Consider the following 22,599-nt stretch of genomic DNA (forward strand, 5'->3'; position numbering starts at 1 on the left):
GTCTACACCTGTGTTTAGTTTGCCACAGCTGTCACCACTTCCCTGATTGCCCTTGCGTGTAAACAGGCCTGCCTTTCCTGAGGCTTTGTCACAATATCTGTTGTTATTTCTGTGTGCCACCTGAGGGGTATATATTAAAGATGATTTCATTCTGTTAGCTGCTTTGAGAAAACCGAAGATCCCAGTGAGAGATAATGGGTATAACAACAGTGGTTATCAGCTTTCTCACTTAAACTGCGTTTTCTGTTTCAGGCCCTGAGCATGCTCACACAGAATAGGGGGTTTTCCACATTATTATATGACTCTGACGTTATATGACTCTGGTTTCTATGAGTGCCACCTACTTCAATCAGAGATATTATCACATGATGATAAAATGGTAATAAAATTCTTTAGAGGACACATAAAAAATAACAGTAAAATGCAAAAGTGTTGACAGGAAATTAATGCCGGAGGAAGTCTTTAATCTTGGGCTTTAAAACACAGTGCAATTTAAAAGAAAGGAAAAACAAAAACATGTTAATACTAGATAACCATTTTAATCCTGACTGTTTTCTCTGTGCTGCTGTTTCTTTCTAAAGTTATGCTTGCACATTCAAGCTCTGAAACTATAAACTAGATACTCTTAAACATTAAAGGTGATTGAGTGTGCTCAGCTCTGACTTTGTCCAATAGCATAATAAAGATATGGAAACTGCTTCACTTTTTTTTGACAGATCAAAGTACAATGAATGCTACTGACGGAATAGGAGTTCTTGGTGTGTTTTGTGTTCTAGCAGCTGCAATGTGAGACTTATCACAAGATTAGAATCAAGTATACAAACCTTTACACATTCCCTGCATCGTTGGCTAAATATGTACAAATCTCACTAATAATGTGACACAGTTTTTGCAGGTGTAACTTTACAGGTAGGCTTCATCCCTGATGTTGATGGTTCAGCTTAGCAAATTAACTATATATTAAATCTATATTTCGCTTTAAACACACTGTAAATTAAAAAATTAATGAGAACATGGCGCATCTAGCCACATGTAGTTTTAAACTGAAACCCTGAACACACAATCTCCTCTCGACCATATTATGTGTATAGTATAGGATACCCTAGTCATTTAGCTAGGAAATAAAGAACACATATGAGACAGAAAAGTCACACTAGCAAGCTATATCAAGCTTTAAGCCATTCAGTCTTCCATCTTAGTACCTCCCTCTGCCAAGTCATGTTTCTTTTTTGTATTGTTGTATGTTTTGTACTTTCACCAATACTATCACCAATAATACCTATTCAGATAGTAAAAATTAATTCCAATATTGTCTCCATTTTATCATCATCATCATCATCATCATCATCATGTAACCTCTCTGATTGGAGCAGGTGACATTAGGGATCATTTTGTGAAGAGTATGAGTCATGTAAAGAAAAACATCCCTTGTGAAGCAGAAAGCCTAGGTTAACAAATGGTTAGATAGCGCTGATAAAATTCAGCAGAATTTAATTTAAAACTGTTAATGAGGAAGCAGGCCTTTATGTGTGATCCTGCATGTGTGCTATACTGTTAATAGGCTACAAAGTGTATAGCTGCAAATTGCTGTGTCACTTCCAGCACAGAAAGACTGAGGCGAAGAAAGAACTGATCTTCTCCAGATGCGCTTTGCTGAACAACTTAAACTTCCAAAGAGCAATGCAGGTTCATCAGGGATGCAGACCATCAGAACAAGTAAAGGTCAGCTTTGAATCATCTCCTTGTGAACAATCAATTAACTCAGAATGTATTACTGTCATTTTACCGTGGCTTGGACTTAAAAAACACTACTGCATTTTGCCAGTTCAACATAAGTTCTCTGTTCATTCTCTCAGTGAAAATAAAAGTGCATCTGTAACTTGTGCATTACTCATATATACCGTAGTCAGCATACCAGATGGGAAATTCAGAAAAATGAAGCCAATGCAGAAGTTTCTTTAGTTTATCTCCGACTTAATTAAGATAGCAATAGTTGTGCTGTACCTACTCAGTCCATATTTCTCTTCTGCTAATGGAGTTGACTTGGATTGTACTTAACAAGCCAACCTTCTTTTCTGGCTAAAAGCACACCCCTTTGAAGTGGGTGGAAGGAGCACTACAGCCACAAAAATCGCAACAATCAGTTGGGCATGACAACCTGGGAAATTGCTGCAATTGCTGCTGTCTTGGATGCAGTTTTCAGTAAAATACAGTTACTTTTGAACCGGTTTGGTTTGGTTGAACTATTCTGTATTCTAGAGTTGACCTTAAAGATTTTTTTTCTTCTTTAAAACTCATACCAAACTGTTGTTCCTGGCTGGCAGCTTCATTTTCAATCCTTTCAATCCCACTGAGTGTGGAGATCTTTGTCCAACATATCCACTATCCCGCCTCTGCACATTTCAAAACCATCTCACTCTTGCCTCTCTAACTCTGTCTCCAAAACACTCAACCCAAGCTATTCCTCTGAAACTCATTTATATTCAAATCTCGTCGCTCCCAGTGCTCCCAGTGAAAACTTTAACATCTTCAACTCTCTCAGCTCCAACTCTGCCTCTTGTCCTTTTGTCACTGACACCATCTCCAAACCACACATCACTTGTAAACCTTCCCTTTCACTCTTGCTGCTATTCTTCTGTAACAAATCACCCTGACACTTGTCTTCATCCAGTCCACCTTGCTTATATTCTCCTCTTCACCTCTCTTGTACACTGTCCATTGCTTTGGATGGTTGACTCAAGGTATTTAAACTCATCTGCCTTCACTGCCTCTACTCATTACAAATTCACTGTTACAGCTCTCTCCCTCACGTATTGCATTCACACATATATTCTGTCATGCTTCTACAGACTTTCATTCCTCTTCCCTCCAGAGCATGCCTCCACCTCTCCGGGTTCTCTTCTACCTGGTATCTTATTACTCTCACTACAGATCACAATATCATCTGTGAACATTATAGTTTGAGAACTTCTGTCTGACCTCAACTGTCAACCTGTTCATCAATATTCCAAATTAATGGCTCAGAGCTTATCACTGTTGTAATCCAATCCTCACCTTGAGCCCACCTGTCACTCCTACCACACACTTCACCACAGTTTGGTTATTCTTATACAGTACTTGACATACTTCTGTCATTCTTGACTTCCTCATACAGTACCTGTTACGGCCCTGGGCCTTGGAGAAAGTGAGACCGCCTTTTCCCTTCAAGCAAAGCCAAGAGTGCCAGGACTCTCTGACGATTGGCTAGCTGGAGACTCATGCCAGCCCCTGTGCATGCAGATTGCACTATGGCAACCTACATAGACGATTGGCTGCCTGGGGATCCTGTGGCACTCCGTGAAGCAATCAGTGGCTGATCGTGCTCACCTGCCGCTACAAAACACTGGAAAACCTTCACTCGGGGCATCTGTTTTGGAGAGTGTGCAATTTGCCCTTCCTGCCTCCCTCTGTGAACTGTGCTCGCTCAACTCTATTCAAAGTGGTGAACTTTGTGGGTTAACCCCGGTGTATGGTTGAGCTTAGCCTGTTTAGACTTGTCATTTGTTATTCTCACCTGTGTTTGCCTTATGTGTTAATTGGTTGCCCAGTGGCGTGTTGAACACAGCCCTGTCAGTTTTCTGTTTAAAGTTTGCAATAAACCTTTTTTTTTTAAACTGATTCCCCTCAGGGTGGCCTTGTTTGTGTTCGTCTCCTTAGTTATGTTGCGGCTTTTTATGTTGTGGCAGTTCTTACTTGGCACCCTATCTTACACTTTGTCTAGATCCGCAAAGAAATGATGCTCCATCTGACCATCTGTAGTACTCTTTCTTGACAGGAACTGATCATCAGTTCTCTTCTTAACCTAACTTCAACTCTTTCTCATAGCTTGACATGGCTCATCAACTTTATCCCTCTGCAGTTACCACTGTTCTGCACATCACTCGTCTTCTTGAAAATTTGTACCAGTACACTTCTTCTCCATTTCTCGGGTATCCTCCCCTAGACCCCATCCCTAGACATCTCCATATATGCACAGGTATGTCATCTAGACCACTTCTCTTCCTCTTCGTAGCTACCAACACTGCCTCCTTAAAATCGAAGACTCAATGTGAGATCTTTGCTACATTTCTGTGCTTTGTAGTGTTGCCCTATTAATGTGAGATATGTGCCATGTTTGTGGGGTATTAATGGCTGCTCATTAATGATTTTTGTATCACAGTTGAGCTTATGGAGCGTGAACATTTTGCTTCACTATTTAGATGTACCCATTAAAACAATGATTCCAGTGGGGCTTTTTCTCCTTTTTAAAAAAAATTTAATCTAAAGGATCATTATTATATTCCATTAACAACTATTGTTTTCGACCTTATTTTTTATAATTAGCAAGAAAACACATTTGACTGTGAGAGCTAAGGAACTAACCAGTGTTTTCTGCACACCATTCTTCCTATATCTTTTAATCAATCAAGTTGTTGCAACAGAGTGTGACTAATAAATCAGTTTAATGAGTTGGCAAATCTGTTTGGGATTTAGCTTAGAAACCATTAATCACATTGTGAAGTGTTTCTGCAGGGGCAAAGAAATTTAGTGAATGTCTTTACCTCCCATCGGACAACCAGTGTTTGCCATTAGAAGGAGTAATAATGAACCCTGCCCATTAAACAATATGCAAGCTCACAGACTGACCGCAGAGACGCCCAAACTAAAGTATCCATTACATGCCGTGTTTATCCAGTCTCAGGAGTAATTTAACAATGAAACAGTTACCCAATAAATTACAAGAAAAAGTCACTTGGGCTCTCATTGCCAGTGTGTTATCAGAATAAGCAGCATGCAGAGTAATGATAGTCATACGCCTTAGCAATGAACAAAAAGTTGGGTGTAAAAGCAAAAACATGGCATTTTCTAGAATGAACTTAAACTTGTATGGCAGTAGTGCATGGAGAAAAATGTTTATTACTGAGTCGAATCATTTACCTAATGTTAAAATCTGTTTAGTGTAAACTCTTATATAATTATGGCTGAACAATGTACTGTTTCAGTGCCCTGTTATATAAGGATTGGTGTAATTTTTTTTAATGTCTTTGGATACAATGTTTTTAAACAGTCTTCATCTACATTACTGTTTAATTTAAGATCCAGCAAGTTAGATATGATGAATTTACTTGCATCATTTAATCACTTTTTAGATTGTGAAGTCCGAGCTAGTTCAGATAAGCAGCTCAAGATGCTGTGTGCCATACATACTTTAAATTCTTCACTTTCCTCATAATGGATTGTATTTATATAGCGCTTTTCGGGGCCCTCAAAGCACTTTACAATTCCACTATTCATTCACTCTCGCATTCACACACTGGTGGAGGCCCTGGGGCAGACTGACAGAAGCAAGGCTGCCATATCGTGCCATCAGCCCCTCTGGCCATCACCAGTAGGCGGTAGGTGAAGTGTCTTGCCCAAGGATACAGCGACCGAGACTGTCCGAGCCGGGGCTCGAACCGTCAACCTTCCGGTTACAAGACGAACTGCCAAGTCTTGAGCCACGATCGCCCTCATGTCATATATTGAATGCAAGTATCCAGTTTCGCAGATTGTTTAAGTTTCTTCTTCATACAACCCCTCCACCACCACGTCATCTACCCATAGGCTACTCTCTTCAGTTTTCTATGCAACATATTTATGGAACATGAACACCAAACTAACAATGTTCTGCTACTGATGTAAATTAATCAGTTCAAACTTGAGTTGTCCAATTGGAAATAATAAAAAAAACAGGTTCCAGTGTTTTCAGATGTTTTTGTTTGCATGATTTCTTTGAACTGTACAAACCATTTGTCCTGAAATGTCCTGAAAAGCCAATACCACAGATGCACAGACCTGCTCCATGGCGTCTAAATCCATTAGCACTTTGTATTATGCAGGTAGACTGTGCAGAGAAAATGTTCTTATGCTGCGTGATTCTCATAATGTCTGTGACAATGCGCTTCCTAAAAATGGCATCTTCCTTTTTCCTGATATGACAGCACAGATCCAGTCTCCACTGGTGAGGCGGCTCTATTATTAAACTATCACTCACTTCGATTACAGCTGTGATGACATCTGATCATTAATCACCAGCAACAGAAGCCTGCCACCTCAAAAGTCTATTAAGAGTTAACAAAGGGCAGTCAAGGCGATTACAGCAAACCTGCGGCCAGCTCCGGCTACGTGAGGCAAAGAGGTGAATAACAATTCAGTGTCCTGAGAATCAAGCATCTACTTCTCTAATTTAATTGGCTGAAAACAGCAGACTAACTGAGTCAGATGTGTTGCAGCAGGGGTTCATTGTGACACCAGGCATGTCGTCAGCTACATTATAAAATCAAAACATATCTAATGCTGTACAATGCAGTACTGCAGCACTGGAAAAAATGCATGAAATTTTTAGCCTTAAACAAAATCCCATTGAACTGCTGTCATTTCAACTCAAGACCCCTGTTTTCCTTGAAATAACAATTATTCATGGTTTGGCCTGCAGAGGGAAATGACTGACACTTGCTCTCCTTGAGCAATAACACGTTCAATTGAACTGAGTTACGAGCTGTCACATTAACATGTGGCAAGGCAAAGTATCCATGGACACTGAAAGACACTGAGACAGACAGGAAAGCCTCTGAAATCCTAAACTGCATATTCTCACCGGAGGATTACAGCTCATTCCATATATTTTTTAAACTCTTTAAAATGAATTTAAAGCAGTTGGGCTGTTGCTGAAGTTCCAGCTGATGAACTGCTATATTCATATTTTTGCGTTATTTGTATATCTGCATTTACATGAAACCCACATTATGACATTGTGAATGTCTTATTCACTGATAAGCAGATTACATTTGTCCCTTCACACTTCCCCTCAGCTTCTCACCCAGTTGTTCATCTTTACAGCACCATCTTAACTGACATGAATCAAGATGCCATGAATTTACATCAACACAGAAGCCCTTAGCAGTTCTCTCTGAGTTTACAGTATAGCCTCTAGCAATGTGACAGTCAAGGATATTTATAAATGATGAGAAGCACATTCCACACCTTTAGAGCTTTTCGATGTTTACTTAGATGATGGGAAACTACAAAAGGAGAGAGCAAAGGCAGAAGAGGAAGCTCAGACAGGATTTGATCCCTGCTCAGCAGGGACACGCTGGGTTAGCCAAGAGGAGAAAGTTAACAAGCTGACAATTACTAAAAGTGAGCTAAAGATTGCTGACAGCAAAATATTTCCACAATCATAATGTCAAATGATAGTAATTTGAATCTTACTATTTAGTAGAGGGATGACTGAAACGAAAAATTAGAATATATATGTATTGTTTTCTATGCATCTAACGGCACAGTCACTGTCAGACATGTGCTGCTTGACAAACAATATATTTACAATATCACTACTTGTTTCTTAGAACAATTAATGGTTTTGTTGAAGTTTATGTTCAAATTGTCTAAAAAAAAAGTAGTGTGTACCAGTAAACAACAAGCTTACCTGATTATTGATGGGTAAATGGTGGGTGCACAATATATAGGACGTTGACTCTGGTGACAAGGATTCACATCCAGGGTCATGCCTTCAGATTAAGCCTAAGAAAACTGCTTACATTATCGAAATGACAGCATGAACTATATGAACAACATTGTTCACCATGTTTAGCAAATTTTTTGGCTGGTTTGCTTGACCTGTGTTGAGTCTTCCCTTCCCCTACTGGTTTATCTGTTACTTATGATCATCCCACAGGTGTATCTGGTCTGATGAACTGCAAACCTATAAATGATGAGCAGGAAGTTGTCTTTGTCTCTCTCTCTCTCTCTGGATTAAATTAGAGCGGACACCAAATCCCGCAACAATTCTCAGGTTGTTTTGAGTCATTAATTTTGGTCATTTCTTTTGTTTCTTAACAAATGTGGTGATATTTCCAAGAAATCCTAGACTCTTTCTAGTTATGTTAAATTTCGTTTGTAGTGATACATTCTGGAAGCTTCTGCCACAAAGATAGCCAAAGGAAGTTATTAGAATTCTTCTTGAGGATCATGTGAATGAATTTCACAACAGTCTATCTTACAGGAAAGCCGGGGTTTAACTAAAGTTACAATACATTATCTGGGACTGAATCTGCAGAAAATGTCATGGTAACAGATATTTCTGTCTGGACCAAAAGCTAACCGGTCTGGGGCTTGATGTATGACTGAAGTATGTGCACAAAAAATATGCTTTTAATTCTTCCAGTTTCCTCATGAACTAGGAATATTGAAAAATGAAGAATGTGTGGACCTTGGATGTCTAAGACCATGCCCCCCCCCCCCCATCATTTTCTTTACCTCTGCCAGCATCCTTCGCTCAAAACTTAGAGAACTGATATCCTCCATTATTTTTTTTTTATCCTTCAGTAGTTTTCGTCTGTCAGGGAAGCAGCCTGTTTTAATTGCAGTAACTGTGCAACAAATTATATAGTTATTTGCAAATAGTATAGGAGTTTCTGCAGGCATTTCCGACTAAAGACAGGAGTGAAAATCACCTTTGGGCACTTGTGTAAAATTTCACAACAGCTGATATTATAAAAATTATTATTATTTTATAAAACTGATGACACAAATAACACACATCTGATTCTAACTAGTGAATCTTCACATAGTTTTATGCATCTTGCTGCAGGTTGAACTGATTTACTCGTTACTAATCAATAATTAATAAAGTTGTGGTGGAAAATGTGATTTTTCAGCACAATACCTTGATCTATGCTGAGTTTATGCGTGATCAGATTATATCCTGAACTTTTCTATAAGGATAAAAGTGCACTCTCTTGGTTCAGGCTGTCTACGCAAAAAAAGTAGTTTGGTAATTAATGATAACCACTGCATGTCTCTGAGCTGCGCTACAATAAAGACAGCTTATTAATAATGCAGAGTTAGACTTGACCATCCCTCAGTCTATAATGCGTAGTTTTCTGTGTTAAATGAGAACCATCTAACTTTCTGTCCTCATCAACCTTTCTGATGATACTGTTCCAGAGTTCCCTGCCTCCCCGAGCCAATTAATGTGGACCAGGAGAATATTTGTAGATGCAGCCTCTTGTACAATTTCAACACTTTTCAGAGAAGCAACTGGAAGTGCTTCTGACTCCTGTGAAATCAATAGAGCTGAGATGCCCTTTTAAGTCTTGATGGTGTATGGCAAGGTTTTTTTGTTTGATCTTTATGATTCTGCGAGAATGGAGAAAGTGGTGAGAAACGTGTGAGGAAATTGGTGGTAGAGAAATGTCTTTTTCATCAGGTCCTGTATGGTTATGCGAGTACCCTCACACAAAATAAATGAGGCCATGTGTGTGTTCTGTTCAGGAAGCACAGTAATGAACACTGAACCATTTTTCTTCTGAGCCTAAATGGTCTGTCACACGCTTAATGTAACAAGACAGACTGTGCAAAACAACTGGCCACTCTACTGAAACTTAGGGGAGTTAATTTCGTCTCACATGTTCTATGTTTTTGACTGTTTCTCAGTTATAAGCTGCTGAGAATGAATGTAAATAGAAGAAACAAAAGAAAACGAGCTATGATTTTCTTTTGAAGCATCTTCAAAAAAGGATGTTCCCAATTTTAAAGGCATTTTTACATATACATGTACTGGCTATTTTACTAGGTACACCTCTTTGCTAATTTGTACAACTGCTTATTAATGCAAATAGCTAATCATCCAATTAAAAGCAGCAACTCAACGTCTTTAGACATGTAGACATCGTCAAAATTACCAACTGAAATTCAAACCAAGAATCAGAATTTGGAAGAAAGGTTCAAGTGACTTTGAACATGGCAGAGTTGTTGATGCCAGATGGGCTGAGTATTTCAGAAAATGATCTACTGGGATTTTTCTCATACAACGATCTCTAGGGTTTACAGAGACTGGTCTGAAAAACAGAAAATATCTAGTAAGCAGCAGTTATCTGGGTGAAAATAACTTGTTGATGCCAAAGGTCAGAGCCTGGCCAGATTACTTTAGGCTGAGAGGATGGCGACAATAAATCAAATAGCCACTTGTTAGAACAATGTTATGAAGATGGGGATCACACCAAAAAACAGGAAACTGAGACTAAAATTTGCACTGGCTCACCAAAACTGGAAAATAAAAGGAAAAATGTTGCCCCGTCTGATTAGTGTCAATTTCTGCTGCAACCTTTGGAAGGAAGGATAACACTCAACACATAACAGCTGATCTGTACCAATATCAAACCAAGTTTTTTGTTTTTATTTGGTATTAAAAAAATAAGTGGTTTAAACGCCACAGCATACCTCAGTGTTGTTGCTGAGCATGTCCATCAGTTCATGATTACCGTGTATTTATCTTCTGATGACTGCTACCAGAAGCATCTTTGTCACAAAGCTCAAATCATCTCAAACCGGTTTCTTTAACATGGCAGTGAGTTCACAGCACTCCAGATCACCAGATCAATACTTGGTTGAGATCTTTTAGGATATGGCAGAACGGATTACTCACATCTAGGGCTGCCACGATTAGTCGACTAGTCACGATTACGTCGACTATCAAAATCGTCGACGACTGATTTAATAGTCGACGCGTCGTTTGAAGCTTTGTAAGATCACAAAAGATGCAGGAATGAGTAGTAGGATTTAAGAGTGTAATAACGGACTGAAACAGAAGATGGCAGCACTGCATGTACAAGGATGCCAGCTGCCGTTAAACCCCGAAGAAGAAGAAGCTGTGTCCCAGAATTCATAGCGCAGCCCAGCTCAGTTTCCAACAATGGCGGCAGCTAGTTAGTTTTAATGTTACTCTTATTATTCTTTCTGGGTCACACAATAAACGTTTAACATATTTTCAGGCGAGAATGTAGCTGTGTAAACCTCAAATATCTGCTCAGTTTATCAAGACACCACATATTTTCAAAAGCGCTCCGACGTTTTCGGAGACGTCTGTTACCCACTAGCTCGATAGCTAGCCGGGGGCTAGGCTCACTAGCGCCGTGAGAGCACCGGACTCCCAGCAAATCGTTTTCAAACTCACCGCCGTCTTTCGCTACTCAGGTTAAACATGATATATGAGTCACTTAGATAACTTAAAATGTTATTGTTTGGCTTTTTTCAGTATTTTATTTGTTCCTGAGTGAATCGGTTTGGCTGAGATTAAAGTTATAGTTTCTACACAACTGAATAAATGTCAAGCAGACAGCTGATTATCAGAAGTGTGAGATGCTCGAGAATTTACTCCGGTGTCCTGTTATATTTTAGATAGCAAGGAGTTTATTAAACTTCACCGAAACAATCTGCAAATTTCATTAAAATTTAATAAACTATCATCTTGTCTTTATTTTTAGTTAGCACAGACCTTAAACACTTAAAGCTGTAAGCTAATGATAGTTATATAAGATCAGATGCTGCTGGTGCAATAAGCTGTAGTTTTACGTCCAATGGATGATGATCTGATTAGTCGACTAATCGCAAAAATAATCGGTGACTAGTCGACTATCAAAATAATCGTTTGTGGCAGCCCTACTCACATCATAGATGAGTCCAACCGCAACTGTGTGATGCTATCATGTTACATTACGGTCAGGTACAGGTACAGGTACATTACGGTCCCTGACAGGACCATGATGGAAACCTGACCATAATGGGAAACCTGACTGTAATGACGAGGACGACATGAGTAGTAACGCCCCTAAGCAGTATTCTGGAAAAACTGAGGCACATTCATTTACAGGCTTGCTACACGAGCACTACTTGCGCAATAATATGTAGCACATGTGTGTATTTCTGGCAGAAAGATGTGGCGCTTTGTTCTAAACATTTCGATAGATTAATAAGGTCAGTGAAATGCTGCTGTAGGAGAGAACCACAAAACTCTGGCACTCTGCTTACGAGTCCCACATTAGTGGTCACAGTCCTGCCTGCATAGTCAAGTTGTCTGTTTCTTAACATATCACTTTGGTGATTTAGTTTAATACTCTACTCCAAACATTTTGCGCTGTGAAAGAGACACTCCAAATGCGACAATGGGTACATGTCCTGCCAATAAGTGTCCAACCTGCAGTCATTAATTATTTTTTTAGCTAGTTAGTTTTAAGTGAAATCTTCATGTGCTGAAAGGTAGGAGAGCAATAACAGTTATTAGCGATCAACCTGGTCTTAATGAGCGACTAAGCAAACAGCGCTCTCTGCCCCCAGAGAATATTATTATATTATTAACAGTTTGTCTTAAAGAGTGGATTGTGTTATCTTAACCGCCTGTTTTTGTTTTTAACTCGCCTTCCAAGTTCTGCACATCTCTGATAAATCACTGAGTGAATTTTAAGGCCAAAACTAACTTTTACACACAGGTAAGAGAGCGCAGACTGTCATTAGCATCTCAGTGGATTCCTTCATCACACATTACATTCAAACAGCTCTCCAACCCCTGATTTTAACACATGTAAATGGTATTCCAGGAATCTTTGACAGAAAGTATTATGACTGTTATGAAAACAATGATCTTCTTTGTATTTTGAATTTGAATTTTATTACAAGCTCAAATGAGGGATTTTTGCGTTTCTCATTTCATCTGCTGAGCTTCATTTCACCTGTTAATGATGTGAATAAGAGCCTTCTGCAGACAAGCAAACAGGAATGCACCATGAGGTCGCTTCTGTTTGGTCAGTGTTGTCCCACAATTCCAAAGACAGCTCCCACAAAACCCCAAAGTCCAAACAGCTGACAAGAGTTACACACCCACACACATATGTCAAGTTAACACTGGTCTAATACACTTTCATTTTTGTGGTTGCAAGTAAAAGTAGAGCTTGGAAAGACACCACCCTCTAAGGTACAGGACTGAAAATGACTTATAAAGTAGGAACTGTCCAAAGAACAGCTTTGAAATACATTCATAAAGTCTGGAGAGCAAGTAAAAAAGAAACTAGGTGAAAGTCGCTCCTCTCTATATGCAAAATATAGAGAAATTATGGGTCACTGAAGACTTTTGTACAATTTAAGGTTTTAAGAAACCTTAAAAGAAAAAAGAAAGAATACATCAAAATAATCATTTGCAACCTAACAGAAAAAAATGCTCCTAATCATAACAGAGGTCTGAAGAAGTAATAACCCAGCAAACAATAAGTTAAATGGAAAATTAAGTTTACCAGTCTCAGAAATGACCTCCACATCTGGCTTGGGATCTACGAGGAAGCTTGTATGCAAGAATAATATTTGGTACCACTTTACAATAAGGCTCCCCTTATAGATGCTAATAAATAGTTTATAGCTATATTATTAATTAATCTGTAAATGCTTTATAAACCATTATTAATGGTTTATTATGCATTAGTTAAGGGTGAGAAAGAGGAAAAAAACTGACCGGTTTCTTGCCAAATAGTGAGCCAAATGTGTTCACCTATATATTTCATCTAGAGTTGCTATATTAAACATTTCAGACTAAGTTACTATCCTGTAAGCACAATCAGCATTTGTAAACATATTTTTTATCATAGAAAATTGTACTTCAGAAATGCATTATAAATATCCACAACTATCAATCGGAGCTTTGTTGTAAAGTGTAAAGCATAAAACCATTTATTAATGAATAATAAATATTTATAAATGCCAAATGGGAGCCTTATTGTAAAGTGTAAAGCATGACACCATTTATTTATGACTAATAAACATTTATAAATGCCAAATGGGAGCCTTATTGTAAAGTGTAAAGCATAAAACCATTTATTAATGAATAATAAATATTTATAAATGCCAAATGGGAGCCTTATTGTAAAGTGTAAAGCATGACACCATTTATTTATGACTAATAAACATTTATAAATGCCAAATGGGAGCCTTATTGTAAAGTGTAAAGCATAACACCATTTATTAATGACTACTAAACATAAATGACAAAAGAGAGTTTTGTTGTAAAGTTTAAAACATGTCAACATTTATTAAGGACTAATAAACATTTATAAATGCCAAATGGGAGCCTTATTGTAAAGTGTAAAGCATAACACCATTTATTAATGACTACTAAACATTTATAAATGACAAAAGATAGCTTTGTCGTAAAGTTTAAAACATGTCAACATTTATTAATCACTAATAAACATTTATAATTGCCAAATGGGAGCCTTATTGTAAAGTGTAAAGCATAACACCATTTATTAATGACTACTAAACATTTATAAATGACAAAAGATAGCTTTGTCGTAAAGTTTAAAACATGTCAACATTTATTAATCACTAATAAACATTTATAATTGCCAAATGGGAGCCTTATTGTAAAGTGTAAAGCATAAAACCATTTATTAATGAATAATAAATATTTATAAATGCCAAATGGGAGCCTTATTGTAAAGTGTAAAGCATGACACCATTTATTTATGACTAATAAACATTTATAAATGCCAAATGGGAGCCTTATTGTAAAGTGTAAAGCATAAAACCATTTATTAATGAATAATAAATATTTATAAATGCCAAATGGGAGCCTTATTGTAAAGTGTAAAGCATGACACCATTTATTTATGACTAATAAACATTTATAAATGCCAAATGGGAGCCTTATTGTAAAGTGTAAAGCATAACACCATTTATTAATCACGAATAAACATTTATAAATGACAAAAGATAGCTTTGTCGTAAAGTTTAAAACATGTCAACATTTATTAATCACTAATAAACATTTATAATTGCCTAAAGTGAGTCTTAAATGTATAATGTCACCATTTATAACACTTAGACCTAAATTACAATCAGTGCTTGAAATAACATTTAACTACTGTCAAAAATGGCAATGTATTGTAAGAGTAACACATGTAACATTAAATGTGTTTTTTAAAACACCAAACAGTCACCCACTCCAAAAAAAGTTCATGCCAGACTGGTTCAAACTGGAAATATTTTTTGTATGTCCTTAAATAAGCGTCCCAGTGGTCCATCAGGGTGTCGCGAACCAAGCCAAGATGACCACTCAAGAACCATCAGGTGTTCCTCCAGCAACTTCTCAGTGCGATTTCCTTAGTCTACGGACATGTCCTTTGATGGTCATCCAAGCCCTTTCGATATGCTGTGTATGACTGCCAGATTGAGGATCTACAAACCACCTGCTGTGATTTACAGTGTAATGTCTGTACCCTATGTTTGTCAAAACATTCTTGTAGGCTCTCCACTCATCACTGATAATGGCACTACCCAACTTAGCATGCTGTCTGATCAGAGGAACAAGGTGGCGCCTTGATCGTTTTTCAACAAGTTTTAACACGAGCCTTCGCCTTTTGTCTTTAATTCCCATCATTCCAAATACCCATTTCTTCCTTTTCCATGCATTTCCAAAGTGTCCACGTGCATACTGAAAACAAAAAGAATAAAATTAAACAGAATATCTACAAAGAAACATTCAAAAAGATGGTTGCTTCTACTAATTTTTTTTACTTATGGTAAAGGTTTCCATGTTTAGAGGACACATTCAGATCTGCATTGATTCTAACAAACCTGTCTGAGAGTTTACCAACCTTTCGCTGATGACGGAGACAGCTTTCATCTATAACCACAAATTCTCTGTCACCACCAAGACGGTGTCCATTGTTTATTCTGTGTCTTTTAATTGCACGTATACAAACATGTCGAATGTGTCTTGCCATGCTACTTAGTGTTCTGGAGCTGCCAGCCACTTCATCATTGATCATATCTATTTGTCTGAGCCTGAGCCCTTGTGAAAATCTGTGATAGAAATTGAGGCAATTATTACTTACTGAGGCCCTAATTTTATTTCACAAGTCTCGTATTGGTGTTCAATTATGAAAGGTGCATTGCTATTAATGTCTACATCTACATATACCTGTAAATGAACTTCATCCAACTGAAAAGAGATGTTTTTGATTTCTCAAAGAGGGAGCTAGTTCTAATTGTTCTGGAAACTTTCCTATGACTTGCTCTTTTGCAGCACCTGAGAACATACAAATGAGTTAAGTAAAGAAATGGACCCTTAAACAAGAGCATTAATTGAAAATATAATCACAAAATTAAGTATGAAGAAAATAATAATGAAAAGAGGTTAATGCTCCCTCTTGCATTGATAACCGAAATATTTTGTTATATTTACTACATGCACTACATTATCATGCATTATACATACCACATATATTGGTCTTTCTTCACCACGGAAATCATTTTCATCTTATGGTGACAAACAGGACATCTAAGCTTCTTTTTTAGCAGGTGTTTCTTCTGCAGCCATTTAATGAGCCTTAGTGCCTTATATTTAGTTTGTTTTCCTTCTATTCTGGCACGCAATCTCATTCCCAGAGACATTCTGGTGGGAAAAAATGAGTAATTTATTTTATTATCACCTCGAAACACCGTAAAATACTCTATGGGAGTCTAGTGCAAATCGGTTCAGAGTTAAAGAACTTCACATGCTATATAAAACAAGCCCTATAATCAAAAATAGTCCCACGCAAAAAAGAGGATTGTCTCACCTGTTATAATGTATCTCCGACTTTGTTATGTAGATCTAACCCGCTGGATTCATGCTAAAGAAATATGTTCTGCCGCCAAAGGGAGGGAAAACAAATTTAATTTAAACGCAGAGGAGCTTATACAACCATCCAATCACAGTTAACTTTATTAAGGAAAGCCCCTCCTCTCAGAGCGCGACAGGCAGTGGAGCGCTCTGGAAGGTCAAGCCAAAGGGGCACGAACAGACACACTGAAGGCGCTCGTTCAAGTTGCTGCACCATGGATGGAGCAGAAGATAAAAATTTGTGTGCGTCTGCGACTTACACAGTTAGCACACGTTCGAAGAGATACAAAAAGCAGAGACTGGATGATCTAGATTGCACTAAGCCAACGACGTCAGCAGTTAGACATGAAGGTGAGTATAATGCTAGCTAGCTAGCTAGCTACCGAGCCATTTGGCTGCTAGCTACAGTGGCTAACTAACATCACATAACATGTGAATAGCTCTATTACTATTGGTTATTCCAAACGATTGATATCACTTAGTTGTATATTTTTAGTTTTGTTTATGTGCATCATTAAATTTATATTAAACACCCTGGTAAGGCAGTACACATAAGAATTATTTGCCTTGTTTTAGAAATGTCTGAACCACCACATGTGTATATAACATAATTTTTACAAAGTGGCTTTTTATAAATTCAAGTTGTAACCGTTTTTAATCAATATTTTATTTGAGTTTCCCAAGTTTAGATTATAAATTATTTTAGTATTGTAATTTAATAATTGTTTGTTCTTTAGATTCTTCTTCTAATCCTGCCCCTACTGCAACTGCCCTTCTTAACAAGGAGCGAGAGAAACTGACTTTTCTTAAGGAGGAACTGGAGCGCGACACCCTGATGGACCACTGGGACGCTTATTTAAGGACATACAAAAAATATTTCCAGTTTGAACCAGTCTGGCATGAACTTTTTTTGGAGTGGGTGACTGTTTGGTGTTTTAAAAAACACATTTAATGTTACATGTGTTACTCTTACAATACATTGCCATTTTTGACAGTAGTTAAATGTTATTTCAAGCACTGATTGTAATTTAGGTCTAAGTGTTATAAATGGTGACATTATACATTTAAGACTCACTTTTGGCAATTAAAAATGTTTATTAGTGATTAATAAATGTTGACATGTTTTAAACTTTACGACAAAGCTATCTTTTGTCATTTATAAATGTTTAGTAGTCATTAATAAATGGTGTTATGCTTTACACTTTACAATAAGGCTCCCATTTGGCATTTATAAATGTTTATTAGTCCTTAATAAATGTTGACATGTTTTAAACTTTACAACAAAACTCTCTTTTGTCATTTATGTTTAGTAGTCATTAATAAATGGTGTTATGCTTTACACTTTACAATAAGGCTCCCATTTGGCATTTATAAATGTTTATTAGTCCTTAATAAATGTTGACATGTTTTAAACTTTACAACAAAACTCTCTTTTGTCATTTATGTTTAGTAGTCATTAATAAATGGTGTTATGCTTTACACTTTACAATAAGGCTCCCATTTGGCATTTATAAATGTTTATTAGTCATAAATAAATGGTGTCATGCTTTACACTTTACAATAAGGCTCCCATTTGGCATTTATAAATATTTATTATTCATTAATAAATGGTTTTATGCTTTACACTTTACAACAAAGCTCCGATTGATAGTTGTGGATATTTATAATGCATTTCTGAAGTACAATTTTATATGATAAAAAATATGTTTACAAATGCTGATTGTGCTTACAGGATAGTAACTTAGTCTGAAATGTTTAATATAGCAACTCTAGATGAAATATATAGGTGAACACATTTGGCTCACTATTTGGCAAGAAACCGGTCAGTTTTTTTCCTCTTTCTCACCCTTAACTAATGCATAATAAACCATTAATAATGGTTTATAAAGCATTTACAAATTAATTAATAATATAGCTATAAACTATTTATTAGCATCTATAAGGGGAGCCTTATTGTAAAGTGGTACCTAATATTTTTCTGTATTTCATTTTCCAGGAAATAGTTTTAGTGGTTTGCAGTATAAAATGTATAAATAGGCAAACTGACTGGAAAGTTTTATTATTTAATAAAACTTATTATTTCAAAACATAACTTTTTGTATTATTGGGTGGGTTACAACGAAAGCTATCAGAACAGTGGCTTCAATGCACTTTCTTATAGAAGGTAAAAACCATACAATAATACTGAGAAAATCATCTATAGCGAACGATTCAAGTCAACGTTTAAGAAAGAGAAATGACATATAGTGAAATGTAGATCCCTCCCAAGGGAAGGAGGGGTGACTCCTAGCTGCCAGCTGACCTCTGGCTATTTTGAATGGCTGTATCTGTATTTCTTAATCTTTAAATTCAGGTGTTTTTCAGTCCTATTTGCCACAGATAAAAACATTCAACAAGTTCTGCAGTCTGCCTTTGTAAACATTTGTAAAAATAAATACATAAATAAGTAAATACAACAAAAAATAGAGTGGTGGTTCTAAGGAGATCAGTGAATTTGAGTACCATAATAGGGAGTCATGATTACAAGTCACTTTGTCTTCCCTTTTTAGCTAGTCTACAATCAACTGTAAGCAGCGTTACTGCAAAGTGGAAGTGTTTAGGAACCACAGCAACTCATTGGCAGACCATGTACAGTGTGTGGGTGTAACCAACGGCACATCTTTCACGTTAGAAAAATCACACAGCACACCACCAAACAAAAAGCATAATTTTTCCCTGCATATCTGGTATAGTGGAACTGGTTCAGCTTGTCCCCAGTATACCCTTTTTTCCTTTCTTCTGACCACTACTCATGCTAGGGCCTTCATCTGGGTCGGAATTTTCTCCAGGACCCAGGTCAGATTGACTACTTTTTCTTTTCAAATACTAATCTATTGCCTGTTGCATCTCACAGCGTGTAATTTCTTCTTCATCTTCTTCTGTTTTACTGGCAGTTGGTAACCCATTTAATTAGAGCAGGTAGTTGTACTGCCCTCCAGTGGAAGAGAAAGTAATCATTCTGCCCGTTACTCACGCCAATTGCTTAGAGTACTAATCAGGTGGAAGCAGATAATCTTCCACGGCACAACTGATCATTTCTTGCAGCACACAGTGATTGGGAAACACTGGTGTAACGTATACGTGGCTCAGTACTCTTGCCCAAATAGAGAACATTTGTAATGGAAAGTCAAGCAATAGCTTTCAAAATCCTTTACTTTAAATTAGCAATGGAGAGCCACATGACTAATGTGGGTAAAATATGTTCATTTACAACTTCTCAAATATTAATGATGGTTTATTTTCGCTTTTCATTTCAAACATGTCTGACACTTAAATTTTTTTCATCAAAATTTAATATTTTTTGAGTGAATCATTTGATTTCTAAGCAAACAGTGAAAATGGCTGTGAAATGTCCTAACGCCAAGAATGACATCATAAAATGTATTTTTAAAATAATTTTCACCAAAGTGCAAAATCCCAAACTAATTCATGACTATAAGAATTGAGCTACTTATTAAAGCAACTGATTATTATTATTATTATATATATTTTTATTATAAAAAAATCAAATGAGGTATGATCTATTCAATAAAACTGTCCAATATATTAATATATATTTAAATTAAACTGCAATGACTTATTAATATTCACTTGGATAGGCTAGAGTGGGCAGCTTGCTCTTGAATAAAGGGGATACCACAAGCTGTGGCATTTTCAGTTTGTCTCATTGTCTACTCTGAATTTGAGTGCTTTTATTATTACTGTGGATTTATAAACACTACTCTTAAAATTTTATTTTATGGATATTTAATTACATCTCACCTCAGTTTTTTTATTATTGCAAATTAGTTTGCTTGTTGAATTAATCATTGCAGGTATTAAACACGCAGATGTTTTGTATTGTATTTATTGCTTAACGAACAAAAGTCAGTTTAAACTTGTGCAGAGTTTATTTTGTTTAACGTCCTGGCTAAAGCCGGAGATACGATGACTCAGTACAACCTGTGATCGCTTGCAAAATTTTGCTAGATGTTGTGAACGTCTGGTGTAACATTTTGATTAGTTGGGACCAGATTGTTTTATTGTTTATGATAATTACAAATTAATTATAATGTATTGTTTACTATAATTAAAAAAAACAGCTGTTTTTGACACACAGTGATAAACAAATATGCCAGTTGATACGTTGTGTTACTGGAGAGCGCTCTGTTCTTTTCAAGGAAAATGCATACAGCCTATATAAATGCATTATCTTCTTTGCCTTTGGAGAGAAATGACACAATTAAATGAAATTTGATGTGCTGCCAAAAACCTAAACATTGTGACACATAATCACCGAGGGCCAGTCTTACACAATGAACATCCCTCAGTAACTCAGTAAAATCCAGTTGAATAATAATTGTTTTAGCCTTAAACAGTACCTTGGACACAAAGTTTCAATTAATTAAGTTGTTATCTCGTGTATATGAACTGTCAGTTTGCCACAAGTGTGCAACATTTTAGCTTTGTAATTTTTCTACAAGTGCTTCATATCACTGAGAGACCTCGGTTTATTTATGTGTAAATTTGGAGTGACTCAGTGACTCAGAAGCAGAACTTCTAGTATGGCAGTTTGCGTACTAATGATGTGAACAGTTACTGTTGTGTATCATTAAGCTGTATTAAATGCCATATTTAGACAATGGGAGGTTGCTGTAGTAAGCAATGGACTAGCAGAGGGTCAGAAGCGTCATTGTTTTGTATTGAAATTCAGATGTTTGGTTCTTCTGTAATTGTATTGTTGTTGTTGCTGTGTGGATGCTCGTTATTGTAAGGTCTGTGTATGAATATACTATGTGCGACTGGCTCAGTTGCATTATGTCTACACTGTGTTGTGTGCAAGTGTTTTCATAAATTAGCCACCAGTTTCAGCAATGAAAAGATGCAATCCTCTGGGCCTTTCTGAAAGTTTACTGGGTGCTTGCTGAAGTGTTTTGCCATCTTATCACCTCATGCTGTTTAACTGCTTCCAAGATTTTGCTCCTTTGTTTGTGAATGCATTGTTTCTAAATCAATTTGATTTGCAAAACACATAACAATAAAGACTCCATGTCCATAAAGAAACTGGTTAGAAAGTTCGACCCCACTGTTTCAAAATTAAGTTCCTTATTGAGCATGCAAACACAATTAAGTCACAATATAAGGTTCATAACAAATGAAAGCAAAAATAAGATCAATCTCAAAAAGTGGTAAAGTCTTTAGTAACGTGAAAATATTGTTAAAAATTAAAGTTTTACTATTTTAACATTGCTGGGGGTTTCTGTGTTACCTTTTATGTCTTTCTGTGATAAGTTTTTTAATATTAGCCTCTGGTTCACTAGATTGGGATGAAAAGGATTTTCAGTTCTCTTTGCATCAGTAGGAATCTGCTTTTGTGATAATTCCATTGTATTAGAAGTCTTTAGGCCATCATTGTGCGCGTGTGTGTGTGTGTGTGTGTGTGTGTGTGTGTGTGTGTGTGTGTGTGTGTGTGTGTGTGTGTGTGTGTGTGTGTGTAGGTGTGTGTATGTGTGTGTATATGTGTGTGTTGGCGGTTCTCTTATGTTTGCATCAGTACAATTTGTTCATACAGTATTCAAGAAAAACACATGTATTATAAATATGGAGTTCCAACATATTCTATGTGGAATCCACAGATGATGAATATTTTCATCAAAAATCATTTTTGGTAAGGGCTATATTTTTTTATTTTGCAACTTTATACACAACTTTAATTTTAGGAAGGGAAAAAAATCTGGTGTGAAATGATGACCTAATAGTAAATTGGATGTACTGTAAAAAATAAAAAATAAAAATGTTGGTGTAGTAGTAATAGTAGTTGTAGTAGCATTAAAATTACAAGTTAATTCCAGAGATGTGAAAATTTCAAGTTAAAAGATGTTAACATGAGTTATTTTAAGAATTAGCTGCCAATCAATCAATCTTACAGCTTTTAGCAGCTCAAATTCAAGTTAAACAAGAGATTTTATTGTCCAAAACTTTAGCATGCAGATTTTCTGAATGTGCTTTAATCTTGCTGCTAAAAGCCAAAAAATGTCTCAAACTGCATGTCTGAAGACATCTGAGAAAACATGAACTGAGCCGTGATGGAC

General features: G+C 36.6%; 1 protein-coding gene and 1 pseudogene across 1 annotated transcript in view; both read right to left on the bottom strand.

Moving 5' to 3' along the window:
- The window catches only part of hs3st2 (heparan sulfate (glucosamine) 3-O-sulfotransferase 2), a 37,404-nt gene that overhangs the window by 13,309 nt on the left and 1,496 nt on the right, over positions 1 to 22,599 (bottom strand). The gene's annotated exons all lie outside the window — the stretch shown is intronic.
- On the bottom strand, positions 14,446 to 16,585 carry LOC146671931 (uncharacterized; annotated as a pseudogene).

This window comes from Rhamphochromis longiceps, linkage group LG4, assembly GCF_057381845.1.
Source record: "Rhamphochromis longiceps isolate RC_006_pf linkage group LG4, R_longiceps_female_GT1.1, whole genome shotgun sequence".
NCBI lineage: Eukaryota > Metazoa > Chordata > Actinopteri > Cichliformes > Cichlidae > Rhamphochromis > Rhamphochromis longiceps.